Genomic DNA, 12,346 nt, shown 5'->3' with positions numbered 1-12,346 from the left:
GCAAGGCAGGAGACACCTTAAACTGATCAATGCTTTATTTTTACTTTCAGCCTTTACTAACCAAGGGTCACCTTCCCCTTCAGAGGCGCAGCAGTAATTTTTGGTGTCACATCTTCTCTTCCAGCCCTGAATCGCGGCGCAGCTGAAGCGACTGCAGGCACTTTAAAGATGTGCACGAGCGTGGACGAGGAACTGGAGAGCGAGAGGCCAAGGTCATGGTCCCTCGTGCAGGTGGGTCGCTGCTGCCGCCTCGGGCTCTGTGCGCGATGTGCTCCAGGCACCTGTCTGTCTTACATGGCCTGGACAAGGAAATGTGGCGTATTTCAGTGTATTGCAGGATTCTCCCGTGAAGGCTGTTCAAGCCCAAGGGCTGAAATAAGCAATCATGCAATAATTTGCTCCATTAACCTTTGAGTCCTGCTATGCTCCGTGGTCGGTACAGGTCTTGGGTTGTGCTCCCAGGGCTCTCTGAGAAGGGGGCAATTTTATTTTGCTTCTGAACGTCACGCTTTGGACAGGACAGAGTTCACATGTCCTGTGCGTTTGTACTCTTTTCCTGGCTGGTGCTCCTCTGTCTTTGTGCTAGACCACTGATTTTTTTTTTTTTCCTCTACCCCAAAGAATCCATATAACTTAATGTTCATCTGTCCCATGGTGTGGATGAGGGATCGGGGGAGCAATGCGTTTTCCCCTTGGCTTCTGTGGATGGAAGTGTGCTTGGGAATAACACTCCCGTTTTCCATTACGCCGTTCCAGATTTTTGAAGAAGTTGTGTCTCATACCAGAGCAAAGCCATTTTGCTTGTAAGAAATGAAGCTCTGTGGCTAAGCATTAGTGAGCTTGTCCCCAGTCTTGGTGGGGAATTCATTCACCCATTTCATGGTTGTGTGATCAATGACAGTGTCCCCATGGAAATGGGGATTTTCAAACCCAGGAGTGATTTCTGTCCAGCTCGTGCATGCCTGGAGACTGCTTGTTTCTAGACTTTATTAAATAATCAGTGTTGGGAGTACAACAACTGGACTGATGCTCTTTGCTGTAGCTTTCCTGACATGCTTCCAGTCTGTTAAACTGGTAGGAATAAACTCATGGACCCTGCTGTAGCACGTGATGTGCTGGGATCCCCATGCACCCTCAGCCTCCTGAGAGCTGTCTTCCTTGAAGCTGCCTCGATTCCTTGCACACTCGGTGGATGATGGCTGTAATCTTGCAGATGCAGTGAACGTTGTTGCTCTCTGGGTTGCCGAACCATTATAGATGGAGGAAGGGGGTAAAGCTTTTGTAGCTTCCCTCTGCCTTGGTAAACGGAGTCAGGGCCTCCTGGGAGGGAGAGCAGGGAGAAGGGAATTAAATTTTATATCCCTTGGTATTTGCCACTGAAAGATAGTAATAATGCCTTTGGATGCTTTGTGTGGAAGGTCACTGGGTAAGTGAGGAGGATTCCTGTGTGTTACATCTGCAGAAAATAATGCCGTTTATTACTCCAGGGCTTGCACCCAGAGACAGATCGTGGCATTGCAGCAACATGTGTCGTCCTCCCTGCGTGCTCGCGGTCCTGCGCTGGCACACGGAGGCTTCCCAGTACCTTCTCAGGGAGCTTTAAGAACCAAACTCAGGATCTCTGCTCTAGGACTTGGCCCCTTTCTCTCCACTCCTCCTTTCCCCCCACCCTCCTCGGGTGTCCTCTCCCAATTCATTTGTTTTTAAAATGATTGTGCTATTGTGTGCATCAATGTGCACATAGCCTGGCTTGTTTTTCTCTTGGACTGAAAGTGCAAAGCAAATCTGTTTATGGTTTTGGTGAGCTAATTCTTCCCCACCCTGGATTTTTAAATAGACTCTTTCTTTACCAAGCTTGCAGAGCTTGCAGGATATATTGAAGTAATGGGAAAAATATGTCGTGTGTTAACGTTCCTTTTTTTTGTAAAACCTTGTTTACGACACCCTATTCCTAGCATTGCGTTTGGGCAGTGCGTATCTGCATGCTGAAGCAAGGAGAAGACTTTGAAATAAGAAAATGGGAATTTAATGCATTCAGGGAGGAAATGTTTTGAGTTTTCAACTTTCAGCTCTTGGATTGTGGAGTAAAATCTAGTGAGCTATGCTTAATTGTTCCTTCAATTATTCAACCTCCCTTCCCCTCCTGCAAATCCCAGTTCTCGGGGTTGGCTGTTCCCTGAGCTGCCTGTTGCCTTCAAGCAGGCTCCTCCAGAGCCGTTGTTGACTCGGACCTTCCAGATGAAGGTAGGAGCAGCAAGGAATGCTCTTGGCCTGTAAATAGTGCGTTGGATTAAGGGCTCGGTATGTCACTGGTGTGTTAGAAATGTTATTTTTACCTCTTCATGTCATCCTTCCTACGAATCAATCTTACACCTGTCTATTTAGGTTAACAACCTTTTCTACCACATCCTTGTGGGGGTTTGCAGAGCGCAGTCCTGCTCCGTGCACAGTGTTTTCACCGGGGTGCTTTGGCTGCTGGCAGCAGAGCTTAGCTCCGCTATGGGAGCTCTAGAGAAGCCCCAGGGACACCAGTGTCTGCGATGTCCGGCCGGTAGCTTGGCTCCCAGCACTTGTGCAGGAGCTCTCCTACAGCCTGCCCCCCCGCTGCTGCACCTCCTCTCCTCAAAACCTGGCTGTTATTTATTTCTACTGTAAAAATATGAGCTGCTTGTGACTGGCCACGGGGCGGGAGGTGGCTGTTACACGTGCAAATGCACTTCTCCAGCCCGAGCTTTGTAGGGCAGATGTTGGCTTGGCTGAGGCCTCTGGGTACTCCTGTAACATAAATAAGCAGGAGTAGGATTTCAAAGCAAGCAAATTTTTGACATAGTTGATGTCACGCCTCTTTAGCCCCGTGTTTAGGGCCCACGGATCTGGGGGCTCACGGCTGCTAGTTTGGTCTGGTTGCTAATAACCTACTGGAGGTGTTTCTGCTGAGCTGGTTCTTGCAGAGGACTGAGGGGTTCACCCCGCTCTGACGGCATGGTTGTAGTGAAGACAGGACCAACGGCGTGAAAAGCGTGTGGTGCTTTCACAAAATTGGGTGCTCTGCATGAAACCTCCGATCCCAGCTGCAGAGTTGAACGTGCTCCTCACCGGGTTTATGGTCAGGTGTTGTGGTGTGACAGCAAAGTCTTCTGGTGAGTAGCCTTAAAGCACAGGGGCAGGGTTATCAAGCTTATAGGGCTGTGATCAGCTATTCCACCCAACAGCTGCCTCTGCTCTGCCAGTAAGGAAGAGACGGGGAAAAGATTTATTTAATTTCCCCACCCTGAGAGAGAAATTCTTCCTGCGGGCAAATGTTCACCTGCAAATCTGCAGCGGAGTGCAAAGTAGAGAATTCCTCACTCGAAGGCTTTGCAAAAGAGAATTGTCCTTTATCCCTTTAATTTGGTAATGCTTGGGGGGGTTTTTCTGTAACAGAGTCTTAGTAGAGGCAAAATTCTCTTTTTTTTTTTTTTTTCTTTTTCTTCTCTCTTCCTGTTGAGTTGACAGAGTTTGGTGCTCCCTAGGAGGGTGGTAGTTGGGGGTTAGCACCGAGTAACGCTCACCGTTCCCCAAGCAGGCGGCTGTAGCCCTGAGTGTGGAGCTGTGAAGCTGTTCTGGGGTCTGACCGCAGTGATCTACCTGTGTTTTCATTTTTGTATCTCCTCAGTCAATATGTGTAACTGTAAAGCTTTCCCAGCTTACAGCTTAGATGCTGTTTTCCTGATGCCCTTGCATCCTTTACCCTCATCCCTCCCTTCCTACTCTTATTTCTTATTGACCTATCCACTCGGGACATGTACACAGTATCAGTTTGACAAATTAAATTGCTTGTACCCAGAAAGATGAGACCACTGGATGCTTAAACACTGCATAAACTTCTTGGCTAGACCCACACTAACTGTTTTGACTCCCCCCACCCTTCCTGTGCAGCCCTTGGTATTGCATGAAAGGCAAATTCCATCCTGCGTGGCCCTTTCCAGACCTCTTGCCTGACACTTGCACTGTTTGTCATCAACTGAGAATTATCTGAGCGCTGTAGATATCCACAGACGTGGTTTGATTGTCTGTTGTATTAAAAGTTGCATCTGTTTATAGGAAGGATTTGGGTTTTGCTGTTCCTCTTTGCATGTGTGTGGGCTTCTTCCCATGCTGGAGGTCAGAGGGGTTTGGGGCATGGAGTGATGCTGCAGGCTGGGCTCTGCTCTTCTTCTTGGCTCTGTGAGCCAGGCGAGCTGTCCCCCTGGAAGGCATTGGGGTCCGTGGGGAGGTGGTACTGCTGGGGCTCCAACAGCCGCCGTCCCCACCCCACAGACTCGCAGGAGCAGCCAGCCTGAATGCCACCGAGATGCCTTCAACCAGCCCTGCCTGGTGAGAGTACCCCGGGGGTATGGGAGGCTCCAGCAAAGGCCACTTCTGGTTCCTGGGAATGGACTGGGGTATGCTGGGAGGTGCTGTAGGCAAAGAGCAGTGCCCGTGGCCCGTGAAAGCGTGGGTAAAGTGCATTCGGTTGTTGTTGGAGCAACACAAACTGACGGCACGCCAGGTTCAAGGAGGGGCCTCGTGCGAAGGGAGAGGCTTTCTGATGTTTGGCTCAGTGCTAAGGCTGCAATATTCTGTTTCATCCAGAGGTACTTATGAATGAAGATGCAAATCCAAGGTGAAACTCAGAACCGGTAAGCTCTTACTCACTGGAGGCCATCCTTCGAAACAACACAATTAACTGCGGAGGAAAAACACCTCCTTATCTCCCAGCTTGATCTGGAGCCTTACAAGCACTTTGGTGGTTCAGCAGTCTGCAGCGCTCGGGGAGTTGTCTGTTCCAGTGCACCAAACATGCTGCAAGTTTTATTTTATTTTATTTCCAAAACAACCCTTTGAGTGTGTTGGGCTGGAAGGGAAACTGGTAATAATTCTCTGTGCCAATATAATTCAGCATAATTTCTTGACAGTGCTTTTGTATGCAAACTGGGAGGGTTTCTGCCTAAAGGTGACCCATTAAAAGGATGTTCTCTCATAAATAACTAGACTGGGGACTCACAAGTCCTGGGTTCAATTACTTGCTTTGCTGTAAGCTTCCTGTGACCTTGGGCGAGTTATTTAAAATTGCTTTGTGCCTCATTTCCCTTTCTGTAACACACCGGTGACAGCATTTCCCTTCCAGCCAGGAGCTGTGGCAGTGGGAAGGCAGCCCGTGCCCTTTTCCATAGCCAGTGTGTGAAGAGCCTGGATGGAGTAGAAAGCGTGACCATCTCATGGGCCATTCTTCTGTTCTCCTGGGGAAAACGGAACAGGATGATCTGTTTAAATGGTTTTACAGGTGCTCACAGAACACGCTCTCGCTCTGTGAGATCCTGGGGCTCCCTGCACAACTGCAGACACATGCTGGCAAGGTGATTGCTCCTTCAGCTGAGAAGCCTTCCTGAGCATTGCTTTCAGTTCTTCCTTTAGTGTTAATTCGATGGCCAGTTTGTGTAGGGCAGTTTTGTGGTGCTCCTTTGGCCTCGTCATGAAGTTTTCCTTCAATGTGTTCTGCTGCGTTTGCTCCTGTGCTGCCTTTCTGCTTTAAACCCGGGTGGGTGCTAAGGAGAGGTGATGGCTTTGTGAATAGAGACGCTGGTACATGGTGCTGCTCCCCACCACAGCATGTGGACGTACCTCAAGCAGATTGTTTCATCTCTCCCCGCTTCGGTTTCCTCCTTTCCAGTGAGGCGGTCACTGCGTTTCTACCACTGCTCAGCACTGCAGAGGAGCGATGCTGAACCTCCTGCATCCTGATGGCACGCAGCCCCTCTTCCCTCTGCTAGAGCTTGATGGTCCGGGGTGGGTTTGGGAGAGCGGCTGGCCTGAGACCCTTGCCCCATGTCAGCACCACCAGCAGCGATGGAGCTCCAGCCAGTGTGGGGTGCTGTGGCTGAGTAGATGGAAAGGAGCATCTTTGAGATGTGACAGAAAATCAGGCCTCGTGGTGTTTGTGGGTGGGTAAAAACGTTCCTGGGGAATATCTAACTCTCCAGGAATAATGAAAATACAGATATCTGTATTTCCCTGTGGTTATCCAGTTGGGTACAATGGTTTGTGGAGGCTGTTGAGAAGCACACCAAAGCAACTGAGCAGCAGAGTGTAAATTGGGGCCAGCTCTTTCATCTTTGGTGTGAATATTTGTTGTATGAAGTTTTTATCACCTGTACAAGTGGCATGACCCAGCAGTTGGGAAAATCCATCCCTTTGGACAGTAGCTTTGCTTTCATCTCTGTTCTGCCCTTCCTAAAAACCAAAACCCCAAGCCCTTTCCTCTTCAAGGTATCTTGAGTTAATTTAATGAACCTTCCTGCAGTAAAACTGTCTCTTGAACAGCAGGCCTGACACTGGTGTAAAAGGGAAGAAATCAAATTGTCGATACATGGTATCTTCAGGCACTTGCCCTGTCTAACCTTCTTCTTTTCCCCTTGCGTGGTTTATGTGATCCTCACAATGGGACAACGCACATTTAAGGCTGTAGACTTTTCCCTAAGTTGTGAGTCTTTTAATTGTTCAAGCTGCTTTGTGCTTTGGGGAGGGTGAGCTCCAGACTGGCGTGTGTGTGTATGGAAGATCACACAGACGTGTGACTTCTGAGAGCCTTCAGAGTTGTCTCTTGGAGGATCCTAAAAGGAGATGCTCTGGGGAGAGGCTCAGCAAGTGTCCCTTGGGGAGAATCTAAACTGCCATGGAAATAACTGCTGGCAGAGGAAGGGAGAGATGAGAAGATGCCAGGCAACGAGGAGGCTAGCAGGAATTTCCGAATGATCCCTGGGGAATGATTTCAGAACACCTGTATGCTCTGGGGGACAGCAAGTGGTGTGTTGCTCACTGTAACTTGAATATCCTCCTACGAGCAGGGCTTGGCCAGCGGGGAGCTGCAGTCCCGTGGGACCTTGCCCAAGATGGCAACTTGTGTAACCTAAAAGGTGAGGGTATCTTCTTCACTAGCAGCTTTTCACCACTCACCAGCACTTGCCAGGTGGTGATGAGACTTGTGCCCCGTTTTAGAAGTGGGGAGAACATGAGGGGTATGGATAGGAGCAGCTGGCCCTGAATTTTGGGTGCTGCCGAGTTCTTTTGCTGTCTAGCAGATGAAGAACCTCAAAAAGAGCAGCAGTGTAGCTCTTCAGTGTTTCAGACAGTGCTGCAAACCACTTTCCCAGCTGTCACTGGAAGGCACGTACAGTTTTACAGCATTAACCCAGCGAGAGGTCACTTAACGAAGGCCCTCGCTCGGCTGCGCTGCCTGATCCGGGCCACTTGGGTAAGCAGCTTGACACAAGGATTCGTGTGATTGATCTTAAGAGCATTACCCTTGAGGGGTTTCACTGCGAAACTACCTTGTCTGCTTCTGACTTGGTTGGAGACGAGTCCTGCAAACTGTGAACACTACTTCCCCTGGCTCCTCTGACACTGTAGACATCCATTCGCTTCATCTTTTGTCGGCAGGTGATTATGGGCTTGGGGATGGAGGGAGTTCCTGCTGTCCTGAGCTTTATCCAGCGTGACACGCTGTCATTTTGGTGCAGTATCATTGAGATGCTTCCAAGTCTGCTCTCTCCCAGCCCAAGGAAGAAAGCAGATGCGCAAAGGACCACGTTCTGCTAACGTGGTTACCATTTGGACTGCTGCCCTAGAAATGAAAGGCTCCATCACGCCGTTACCAAGCCCCCGCACCAGCCAGTCATCCCCATTCCTGTATTCGCAGACTGGCTGCTGACACAGAAGAAATATTATTTTTGCATTAGGGTCCCCTGCACTGACTCTTCCTGCAGCTTAGTTTATCCTGTTGTTTTCTTAGTTATGTTAAGCAGAGTTAATGATATATACTGTGCCGTTCACCCTAATGGTGATGAATGTTTTAGACTGGTGTAATGCGACCACCCTTTATGTCTTTCTGAAAAAGGAGGAGGAAGTCTTGATTTCTGTTTCTTTGAGGTTCTAACATAGGCCATGATGCTTTTGGTGGTGTAAATCAGGAATATTTCTGTTATCTGTGGTCTGCTTTGCTGTAAGAACTTTTCCACGTTCAGTTGCAGGGCTGGGAAATTTTAGATTCCTGAAAGACAGCTTTTCTCCGAAGGCTTCGAGTTAAATCAGCTCTAATGAAATGAGAGCCTTCAAATAGGCAAACTGATTTTTTTCATTGACTCTTATTTAATTTCATTCCTTGGTTATTCCCTTATTCCACTGGAAGGATGTTGTTCCCATCCTGTTAGTCCTGCACCCAGTCTTGTGAAGGATGGGGTGATTTCAAGAGGGCAAAATGTAGCAATTGGCTCTCCTTTAAGCACCATAATGATAGAAAACGCGCTAATAATAGATAGAAAAAGGCACTGCTCCTTTCCCTGTTTTCTCCCATCGCTCCCCTTTATGTCACCTGTCTGCCTGTCTGATTTGGGCAAATAAAGCCGCTATTAGTAAATTCTATTTGCTGTTGTCAGAGGAAGGGGCAAAAATTTGTGGAACCTGTCTACATTTATGATTTGAGTTTTTTCTTCTTTTTTTTTTTTTTTTGAGCAATTCATCTGGATTTTTGAAAGAAGTATTGCTCAACAGTCTCTGTAAATTACACAAGTGGCCAGAAAGCTGTTCTGTACCCACGCAGCAGAAGGTTATAGGAAACAGGAGCTCCGTACTGATAGGCAGCTTCGCCTGCCTGGTGAAGAATTGATGGAGACTCTTTGCTGGGAGTGGGGGCTTGGCCCAGATGTCCTCCAGCGGTCCCTCCCAGCTGGAGTTGTTATATATTTCTATGGCACCTGCAAAGGCCCAAAAATAGGACACTGGGGAGCCGAGGCAGCAATGCGGCTCAGCAGTGGCCCTAATTCTGCCCAGGGTGCTGCGCAGAGCTCTTTGGAAAAGCAAGTGGTGTCATTCCTTCAAGGTGAGCCAGCACCCGCTTGTGGGGATGGGACCGAGGTTCCTACCACGCGGGCTGAGAACATGGGAGCAAGACCCAAAGACACGTGGCAGGAGCCCTTGGGGTTGGCACATCGCTGTCAAAACCCAGAGCTGTCGCTCTCCTCTGTGGGACAGTCCTAAGCAGGCACTGAGCTGGGGCGGTGAGGTGGTAGCAAGCCTCTTTGCACTTGTATGAATGTCTAAAATATTTAAAAACTCATCTAATACAGCTGTTGGAGGTGTACTAGTAACTTCACACCTGGCTGCACGCACAGAAAGCGGGGATTTCCTCGGGTTGTAATTTCTATGGGTGTATTTTTGAAGCCTATAGCCAAGACCAGAATCACAGAATCACAGAATCAATCAGGTTGGAAGAGCCCTCTGGGATCATCGAGTCCAACCATTGCCCTGACACCACCATGTCAACTAGACCATGGCACCAAGTGCCATGTCCAGTCTTTTCTTAAACACATCCAGAGATGGTGACTCCACCACCTCCCTGGGCAGCCCCTTCCAATGGCTAATGACCCTTGCTGAGAAGAAATTCTTCCTAATGTCCAACCTGAACCTCCCCTGGTGAAGCTTGAGGCTATGTCCTCTTGTCCTGTCGCTAGTTGCCTGGGAGAAGAGGCCGACTCCCACTCCACTTCAGCATGGCTTGACAGCAATTAGGCAGTATTTGCATAATGATAGTAATTTCCTTGTTCTTATTTCCTAAATTTGGTTTACAAGACCATGCTGCGATGTGACTTAAAGCTGTAAGTATTTGTCTCTGTTGGCAGTTGGAAATGTAGTATTAGCTGTGACTCTTTACAGAAATAAGCGTTCGATGTTGGAGCTAAATTGAGTAATATGGTGGTGTTTGTATCTGAATCTTCCAAATAGCTCTCTTAAGTTTGCTACATTGATGTCTGAAAGGCTTAAAAATAATAAACTCTATTGTGTAGAGCTTTGAATACAGAGTGGAGGCTTAGTAATTGCTGGCAGTTCCTGGGTAGACTCGCTAACACATGGCAAGGAAGCAATTCTCCCAGCATGCCGGAATTTTTTAAAAGAATCTTCTCGTATCAAGGCCTTGTGATCCACAAATTAATGGGTACATCAATATTTTGAACAAAGGCTTGCAGGAGACCTGAGTCCAAAACCCAAACTCTTTGCTTGGGCCATCATACTGTTTTAAAAAACCTCTCGTCTTCCTTATCGCTCTGCTGAAAGCTCTTTCCATCGCCCAGCTGTGGAGCAGGGCAGGTGGCATGGGCTGGTGAGCTCGGCTGCCAGCCAGCAAGAGGTGAAGTCCTGAGCCCCTGTCCCCTGTAGGAAGGTAACAACCCAACGCCCAACCTTCCGCTCTTCACAGGAAGGGGAAAAAAGGCCAAATATTTGGTGTGTTTTTTTTTTTTTTTAATGATGTTCAAAAAATGAGGTCCCTGTGGAATTGAGTGTCAAAGGGAGAGCTCTGAAAGCAGGGATCTGGCTTTGCTGATTTTTCTCAGAAGATGTCTATAGTTCCCCTGCATCCTTGTGAATGAATTTTTAAATGAGGATTTGTAGAGGGCAGCTAAGGAAAGGGCTGGTTAGACCAGCAGGCATGATTTAAAAAACAAACAAAGCAAAAGCCAGGAGAGGGAAAGGAGGAGAACATGATTTGTTTATCACAACTGTACTTGAAGCTAATTTTAAATGTCTGTCTTCTGAGAGTAAGGAAATTCCTTTAGCTTCCAGCAGTAAATAACTGGGATGCTTTCAGCTCACAGCTGACCTACAGAGGATGGTGAGTTTTCAACTAAAAAACTAATTGACTTTCCAGTAAGGACAATCCATTCCAAGTGTCACTAAACAGCTGGAGGAAAAGAAGAGTCCTGACAAGAGTCCACAGTTCGTATCACAAATAACCCTTGAACTTTGTTCTGTATCTCTGCGTACTGTCTAAAGTGGCTTGTCAAATGGTTTTGAACAAATACAATTTTCAAACCAGAGAGCAGATGACAAGGATTGCGTTTGGCTGGCAGGTGCGCCATTCGGACGTCTGGATCTCGCCCACGGAGATCTCCAATGAAATCCCAAATCCATTTATCTCTTACTATCAATCCGAAAAGAAATGGTGAGTATTTCAGAGAAAGGGAGAAGGTTGTCCCCTGTGAGCTCTTGGGGGTCAGTGGATGAGGGTTTGGTGCGAGGGACCAGGTAGTTCTCCATGCCCGCTCTTCTTGGCAACTGAGTGGTGAAGCACCCAACGTTAGCTGCGGTGAGGAGGACTTTTGAAGCTTGGCTTTTCATCAAGCATTTCTCAGCAGAGGATTTGGCCATTAGGATGCTGAGCTCTCTTGATGCTCTGCCCAACTCTATGCCAGCAGGACCTATTGGGAAGTGGGGACCTCTGGAAGTCTGTCTCTTATGTAGGTACTAAAAAGGAGATGGACGTTTTTGGAAAATGGTGTTCCAGCTGAAGGAGCTGAACACTTGCCAGTCTGACCATACGGTCCTGAAGTTTTTGTGGTTCAACGCTTTAGGCCAGGGTATTGTCTATTTAAGGCAATGGAGGAAAACCCTGTGCCACACTTGCAGAGTAGGTATGTGAACTGTAAGCATCAGGACCGACTGGTAGTTCTAGAATTAGATGGTGTCCCTAATTTCCCTCTTCAGTTTGAAGTGGATGCAGCATTCTTTGCTTACAGTCTCAACTGTTGTGTTGCATTGTTGTATGGGGTTGAACATCTGCCCCTTCCAGCCACAAAAGTGGCTGTGTTCCACTGGTGGGTGGTTTCTTTCTATTCAGGGATCCTCTGAGGCCTGGAAAAGCTTGAGTATTAGGCATGATATACTGTCAACTGTCGCAGATCCCCTTGGCTCCCTTCCTTCCAACATCTGCAAGGCCAGAGTTGGCCATCTTGGTTTGTCCATGCACCATGCACAGCACAGAAAGACCCTGACCCTACCAGCTGCTGCTGCTCAACAGGGAGTGGGCCCTCACCAGGAACCCGTCCATCCAACGCCAAAACTATTTGTGGTCCCAGCCTCTAGCAGAAGAGAGGGAAGATCTGTCATCAGCTCCCTGGGAAGGGCTGTGTTGCTGGGACCACAGTGCTGGGGTCCTTCCCCACCCGTAGCACCCTCACTAGTGGATGCTCCTCCTCCATGCAGCAGCCCTGCTCTGGCCGTGTTGTCCTGCTGTGTGGCAGGGAAAGGAGCAGGCAGGGCAGCCGTGGCACCCAGCAAACCTCTGCCCCGCATTAAAAATGGTTGGGATGCTAGAGCAGAGCAGGGGGGGACAAGGTGCCAGTCCCACGCAGGTCTCTCAGCCCAGTACTGCTTTCCCCCAGCATTGTGCTGGTGATTGGTGTTGGGTTGGCAGAAGCCTTTTGAATATTCATTTGGCTGACGGGAGATGAGAGTACGGTAGCTCCTTGAAATCAGCTTGGGGAGGGGAAGCAAA

At 48.4% G+C, this 12,346-nt stretch overlaps 1 protein-coding gene across 2 annotated transcripts in view; it reads left to right on the top strand.

Moving 5' to 3' along the window:
• Positions 1-12,346, top strand: part of ZHX3 (zinc fingers and homeoboxes 3) — a 49,910-nt gene that overhangs the window by 17,887 nt on the left and 19,677 nt on the right. For both annotated transcript variants that reach the window (XM_068419676.1, XM_068419677.1), the window contains one exon: positions 125-231. The gene's annotated coding sequence lies outside the window, so the exon portion shown is untranslated. The remainder of the gene's footprint in view (positions 1-124; positions 232-12,346) is intronic.

The sequence above is a fragment of the Nyctibius grandis genome, chromosome 28 (genome assembly GCF_013368605.1).
Source record: "Nyctibius grandis isolate bNycGra1 chromosome 28, bNycGra1.pri, whole genome shotgun sequence".
In the NCBI taxonomy this organism is placed as follows: domain Eukaryota; kingdom Metazoa; phylum Chordata; class Aves; order Nyctibiiformes; family Nyctibiidae; genus Nyctibius; species Nyctibius grandis.
Note: the sequence above shows the minus strand (reverse complement) of the source record. Positions and strands in the feature narration are given on the sequence as shown.